This window comes from Durio zibethinus, chromosome 17 (genome assembly GCF_047325235.1).
Source record: "Durio zibethinus cultivar Kanyao isolate XHJ-2024 chromosome 17, ASM4732523v1, whole genome shotgun sequence".
NCBI lineage: Eukaryota > Viridiplantae > Streptophyta > Magnoliopsida > Malvales > Malvaceae > Durio > Durio zibethinus.
The window spans coordinates 12,069,723-12,076,583 of NC_143178.1; the positions used below are offsets into that span (position 1 = coordinate 12,069,723).

Here is a 6,861-nt window from a genome sequence, read left to right on the forward strand (position 1 = left end):
TCTTATACTTTTGTCATGAATTTTTTGAAAGAAAATCAAGGGTGAAATAAGTTTTATTATTATTTACTTATTTTAGTGAAAGAAAATTTCTTTTAATTCCTCAATATCTAGCATAATTTGAGAAACTTAATTTTTCAAAATATGATTTGAATTCTTTTCAATATTTAGGCATAGTTTCCAAAATCATTTTTACTTAAAAATACTATCTTATATTTTTATTTTCCAAACAATAATAATAATATTCCACTATATACATTATATATATATAAAAAAAAAACATTAACACAAGCATTTACTTTTTTATTCAAGTCAAGATTTTTAAAAATTTGAAACATAAAAGTAGCAAGCCCATAATATAATAAAATAATATACCTCACTTGGGTTTTCAACCCAAAACCAAAGATCAAGGGTCGAATCGTTGATGGATTGCAGGTTAAGTGAGTTTGGCTTGGTGGATATGGGTCACAGGTTGGGTTTAGATGAAGGGCATCTAACAACACAAGGAAAGTAAAAATTAGTGACAGTTTTTTAGTGACCTTTCACTAATAAATAACGCTAACTTTCATGTTTTTATAAAAATCACTATATTTTTTATCAAAACATCATGAAATTTTTAAATAGCGACATTTTTATTGACAAACGCCATTAAATATAAGAATTAGCAGCATTTATTTGCTACAATGCCATAATGTAAAATAACAAAATTTATTAAATATAAATATAATTATATGAACAAATTGTTCTTTAAACTTTTTTAGTGGTGATTTTAGGAAAAACGCCACTAATTGAAAGATTTAATGGTGTTTTAATTAATAAACGCCACCATATTGGATCCCAAAATGAAAAAAGCGCATCCAGGAAAGATTTAGTGGCAATTGAACGAATAAATGCTGGTAGAAATTAGTGGCGTTTTAAAATAAACGCCACTAATTTTTCCCTAAAATGAAACCCAGGTTTCCTTTTGTTCTTTGCTCTTGATTTCCTTTCCTTTCCCAAGCTTCTTTCTTCTCTGCAAACCTAGGTCATTTGTTTCATTTTTACTTTCGATTCCTTTCCTTTTCGTGCCGTTTCCAATGGGTTGTCTTTGTTTTCGATCTGATTCCTTTTCCTTTTCCAATTTGTTTCGAATCCCACCCTAAACTAAACCTTCGAGAGCCTTGCCGTTCATTTGTCGCTACCGTTCCCATTGCTAGCGTTCATCTCCCTTTTCCTTCCATCTACAACATTGGTTTAAGGTTAGTAACTGAACATGTATTTTGTGCTTATTTTCAAATTTTTGTAATTTTTAATATTAATTTTTATGGTTAATATTATTTTCAATCCCATGAAAAGTTGGTTGATATTACTCAATTATTTTGATTAAACATGTCTTCAAGAAACTTGTGATAGGACATTGATGCTTGTTCAAATTAAAGGGGAAGAAGACTACACTTACTAATAAAATCTGCTCTTGTCAACCTTTATGCTTTTTTTTTTTAGAACAAAAAGAGAAAATCTATTAATCTACATATTTTTTTAATTATAGGTCCAGGATTTGAAGGGCAGTGATATGGAGTTGAAGTCGATATTGGAGATGTATAGACATGAATTTATTGATTCAAGGTTAGGTTATTTACAAAAGATGCTTTCTTTTATTTTATTTTGTAGTGAATTCACGTCTAATTTGATACATTGAAGTTGGCTTTATTTCCCGTAGAATATGCTGGATATCTAAGCAACGTTTTGACAAATCTCTCTCACAAAATTTCTCTCCTTTATTGCTGTTTAAATCTGCTGTTTGGGGTTGACTTATTGTCATTGTCCATTGGTGGAAACTCCAGAGATTACTTCTAAGATGCGATAGTAATCGGGCATTTCATGCCATGAAGAAAGGCATCTTGACAAGCAGTTCCGTGGGAAATTCTGGGCTGAAATTCTATTCCATTCATAATGGGGCTCCTTGGATTTTGACTGTTGGTGCTAGTGCTACGGGCAAAAAGTTTCAGACTCCAGTTACAATTGGTAAGCAAATGGAAACTTCGGTAACCATCTTTCTCATCATGAAATTGCATTCCAAGACTCACTTGAATTTCAATATATGTTACCCGACCTCAAATGTGATGTTCAACTCGAACATTATCATCCTGCATACATTTGAGATGATGGAACAAATGTTCAATTATGCCATATAAAGCTAAAGTGTTCAATAGTCTGATTATTCAATTATATTCACATGAAATAAATGTTATAAAGTGTTCAATAGTGTGACAAAATATCAATACTCATGCTCTTATTGTTATATTAATAGCATATTGATCCTTGTCTCTGAACTTGCTGGTTCTTAAATTTTGCTTTAACAAGGGGTTTCTTTGAATACCTTCAACCTCAAAAGGAAATTGTATCCTCTCACCAGTGGAGCAAAAGCAAGCGCAAATGACTTTAAAATCAAAAGAAAAAATCTCCCCCCTTTCTTTTTTATCAAGTTCGGTTGGTAACGGTATTGTTACATAATTTGTCTCTACTTAAATGTGAAGCTTTATTGTAGTCATGACTCGTGAATAAGGACCCGATCATTGAAGTCTATGGCTTTTATGTGAGCTAAGAAATCCCATCTTAATGTAGTTGATTGAACCCATTTAGATCCTCTCCTATATTCTTTTTTGCACTTGATATTGCGAGGCTTTTATGCATCTGCACTTGGAATTGTCTCAGACATAAGTTCAGGTGCATTTTTTGTGCGACCTTAGTGGCTCATTTCCTCCCTGCTGGTTCCACATTTTAGGTTTTTCCTTAAGCCTTCTCTAGAACCTCTGGACTATACCTTTGCTGATTGTTCCATCTCAAAATTTTTGCTATAAGTTTTTTTACCTTTTCAGGTTGCTACAATTTAATCAATGCTTGCAGTAGTGTACATGAGAATATTCCTTGAGGAAAGTATACAAAATCAAGTCGATTGTATAACACAACCAATCTTGAAAGAAAGGGAATATGTGATTCAAAAGGATGGTAATACACCTAGAAAGATGTTAGTATCCAAGAAAATTCCATCCGTGGGAGATATTATTTGCTTGCTGAAGAGCAGGTAAGGCTTGCTATAGTAATATTTTCCTAGCACTTTGGCCTATTCTCGAAACTGGTAAAGTTAGGCTATCATTTTAATGTAGTGAATGTATAAGTTGTTTTCATGACCAAATACTTACAATAATTTGGTGTAATTGTGTTATTATTAATGTTTGAAATGACTAATAAAGTTTTAATTTTAGTATATCATTTTCCCAAGCACAGTTGTTGCTTTCTTCAATAGTATTGCAGAGGGTGGGATGATATCTTCATCAATGGTATGACTTCCTTTCTAATTGTGAAATTATGTCCTTTACCAAATAGAAGCTTGAGATAAGTTTTTTGATCGCATGATCGAAATAGATATAGATGAAAATGAAAAAGTCAATGACTCAGAAGCAAACTCAAAGAAATGAACAAGCAAACTAAAACAAAAAATTAATAGAGTAGCAAACCAATAGCATGAAAATAAATTAAACAAAAATTTAAAACACTTGATTCAAGTAACAAAGTGCCACCTAGTTGAATGTTCAACCTAGAAGCAACCTTGTACCATCCTAATCAACCTTTAAACAGCCATGAAAAATCAAAGAAACAACAACCTAAAGCAAACATCAAAATCTGGAAATTAGGTTCTGGACAACATCTGATTAAAATTAAGTTTCCACTCTCATTTGATAGTATTTGATCTCTTAATTTTTTGTGGAAGCAACTACCTAATATGTGAACATGCACATAAATTTTCAAGAGCATTGGACATCATTTAGTACTTGAAATTTAACCAAAACCATAGTGAAACAAAATCTGGAATTTCAGCTTGGAAAACAGAACAGCTCCTACTAAATGTTAGATCTAGTTTGAAATATATGGAATTTTGCTCTCAAATTTTATAAAGCTTAGATAACTCATAGATGAACAAGTACTAAAAAGGTTGATACAAATTGAAACTGAATTGGACTTTAAAAGTAACAAAAACCGAAACAAAATAAAATATGAAAACAGAATAACATTCTGGAAACAGCTTTTAAAAAAAATTAAATTTGCTAGCTCAATTAGAACTATTTGATCAAGAGGAAGCACCGTAAATCAACCTAACAAGTAGAGGAACAACATATAAAAAGCTCCTGATTTGTTGAAACTGAAATCAACTTGAAAATTAATTAAATATTAGCTAACATCAAACCTGGAAACTCAAAAACTGTGTTGAATACAAATTGAAATTGTAACCTTAAATGGAAAATGTTTGCTTAAAGGAACTAAAGTAGAGCTAAATAACAAGTAAAGGAATGTAAAAGAAACTTAAAATAAATTTAAAACAAAAGGAAAAACAAAGAACAGAGACTGAATGGCCAATAACATAGCAGCTATGGAACTGCCAGCACTTGGAGTTCCAGCCAGGAAAAAAAATGCTGAGGCATGTATGAAAAGGGGGCTCTTCTATAGCTGAATGACAACCTTTTTTAATGTTTGATCCCAGCTTTAATGCAATCTCAACCTTCAAAAATGCCAAGTCAGCTCAGGGATATTTTGGAAGATAGACAGTTGCCCATAACCGGTTCAGCACTAGCTGAAATTTCCCGCTAGCTTCCTCCCCCATGTGCTGCTTGTTTTGCCAGTCAAATGAGGTGTATTATTAGCTTCCCATTTGAGTTGAGTTGTCATCCTTCTAAAGTCTTCAAAAGTTGCATTTTGAGCTGTCCAAATTGACCAAACACTAGTTGGCAACAAATCTTGATAAAGTTGGCAACATTTTTAGTTCAACTTGGTGTAAGTCTTCATCCAAAATTTGAGCAAGAGAATTTGTAACATATGGGGACTTTTTGTGCATAAGCAGTTGGCCTTTTCCTTTTTTTTTTCTTTTTCTTTTTTTACGTGCATTTGTTTGGAAGAGCTTACTTATTACATCAAAGACTATGGCAGCCATGTGCACACTACCGACATCTTTTTTGTAGTTGCAGTAGGTATTGACTTTGAGCTACTATGCTAGTGGTGTTTCCCTCCATTTGCAGCCCATGTGATGACATCTTAAGTGGACCTATGATAATTCTATAAAAAATAAAATTATAAAATAGTAGTTGCAAATTGATGATGCTTCCATAACTTTGTGAATGGTAATATTGACTAGTTTCTGATGCTTTTAGATTTCAAATATTGAGAGAACTAATACCAAACACTGATCAAAAGAGAGATACAGCTTCATTCCTGCAAGAGGGATGTCATGAATCTCGAAATGAAAAATGTCATACCATATTATTTATCTAACTATTTACCTTTCGAAAAAATTTTGCTTTAAACATTTCTTGATTGGAACAATGTTCTTTTGTAGATGATAGAGTATGCCCAATATTTTCAAGAAAGAGTTAAAAAATATGAGGGTTCATACCATGGATGGAGTTCTCAGCCCACAAAATTCAAAAGCCATGGGTATGTTTTTATTTTGAATGCTTTCTATTTTAAGGTTTAAATAATGTGTTCTTTCTTTTTTTTTTTTTATGGCTTAAGCAGTTAATTTGTGGCTTAAAAGGCATGCTTGTGATGAATTGTGTATATCCTTCTCATTAAGTTATTAGGTATTCTATGATTTTGTTTTTTTTATTATTATTTTCAAGTGGAAAATTCAGTTTCATTAGGCTTGTTAAGTATAAAATTGCTTAAAATCTTTGGAGGATCAAAAAATTGCTTAAATAATATTTTTCCATACAGTTGTGGAATCTTTTGCACTAGTTTTTCGACTATCGGGGTTATTCAATCTATAAGAAAAAACTTGTGGATCAACGAAACATTTGCTATGATATTTATGTCAAAAGTCTTAGTTCTTATTGATTGTCAATTACTTTCTATGTGTTTTGCTCACTCCTTAAAGTTCCTTCTTATTACAGAATGGCAAGCCAACCGACCATGAACAATGGAAAGCCTCTGACAATACAGATCCAAGGATAGCTTCTTGCTTAGAAGAGTGGTTGTTGCTCTTCCTAAAAACTTAGTGATGTATTAGGAAGCTCTTTTTCTTTTGCAATATGTTGCCTCTTATGGCTTGTAAGATTATATGTAACTCATCAATGGCAAATTTATTTGTTCTTATTCATTTCTACACACTTGTTCATGTGAAAGGCTTGTACAATGTATGATTGTTGATTTAATAATAATGTTCTTTGCTTTCTCATACCAAGTATTCTTTTAGTGTAGCTGTTACAATATTTCAAAATGAAAAAATTTGTGTTTGTATTTAGATATTTAAACATTTATAATATCCTATTTATAGATTTAAATTTGTTTTTATTTCTTTTGATAATTTTTTATTTAATTATAATAGCAAATATTGAAAGAAATTTAAAAAAGTAAATTTCTTAATTTAGCGGCACTTGTAATAAAAAAAAGTTAAATTACAAAATTAGCAATGTTTGTGTCCAAAAGCGTTACTAAATTTGGCAGCATTTTTTGACATAAAAACAATGTAAATGAGAGACACTTAAGTTAATTCAAGATTTTTTCACTTAAGTAAACAAAAGACATATAATTGATCAATGTAGTTTCTAGTAAATAAGAGACATTTGAGTCAATTCAAGATTTTTTTTTATTTGTTTGTTTTGATTGAACTTGGCACTAAAACCAAGCTACCTATATACCTTTAAAAGAGAAGGATTAAGTCATCACATAGTTCAATTTTTTTTTTTTTTTTTTGCCTTTAACTTTTGCCTAAGTTATCTTTTGCAGGATTTTCCAACTTAGCATGAATATATATATATATATATATATTGTTTTGTGTCCTAAATTTTACCTAAGTTGTCCTTTGTAGGATTCTTAACTTAGCAGAAATCTTAA

At 31.1% G+C, this 6,861-nt stretch overlaps 1 long non-coding RNA gene across 3 annotated transcripts; it reads left to right on the plus strand.

Moving 5' to 3' along the window:
- Positions 1 to 821: 821 nt before the first annotated feature.
- Positions 822 to 6,204, plus strand: LOC111282022 (uncharacterized). Of its 3 annotated transcripts, XR_002689202.2 has the most exons (7): positions 822 to 1,235; positions 1,526 to 1,602; positions 1,821 to 2,001; positions 2,856 to 3,061; positions 3,243 to 3,317; positions 5,366 to 5,463; positions 5,919 to 6,204. It is a non-coding gene; the product is annotated as an uncharacterized LOC111282022 (long non-coding RNA). The 3 variants fall into 3 exon arrangements; XR_002689203.2 differs by lacking the exon at positions 3,243 to 3,317 and having other exon boundaries at positions 824 to 1,235; XR_002689204.2 differs by lacking the exons at positions 2,856 to 3,061; positions 3,243 to 3,317 and having other exon boundaries at positions 826 to 1,235.
- The last annotated feature ends 657 nt before the right edge of the window (positions 6,205 to 6,861 follow it).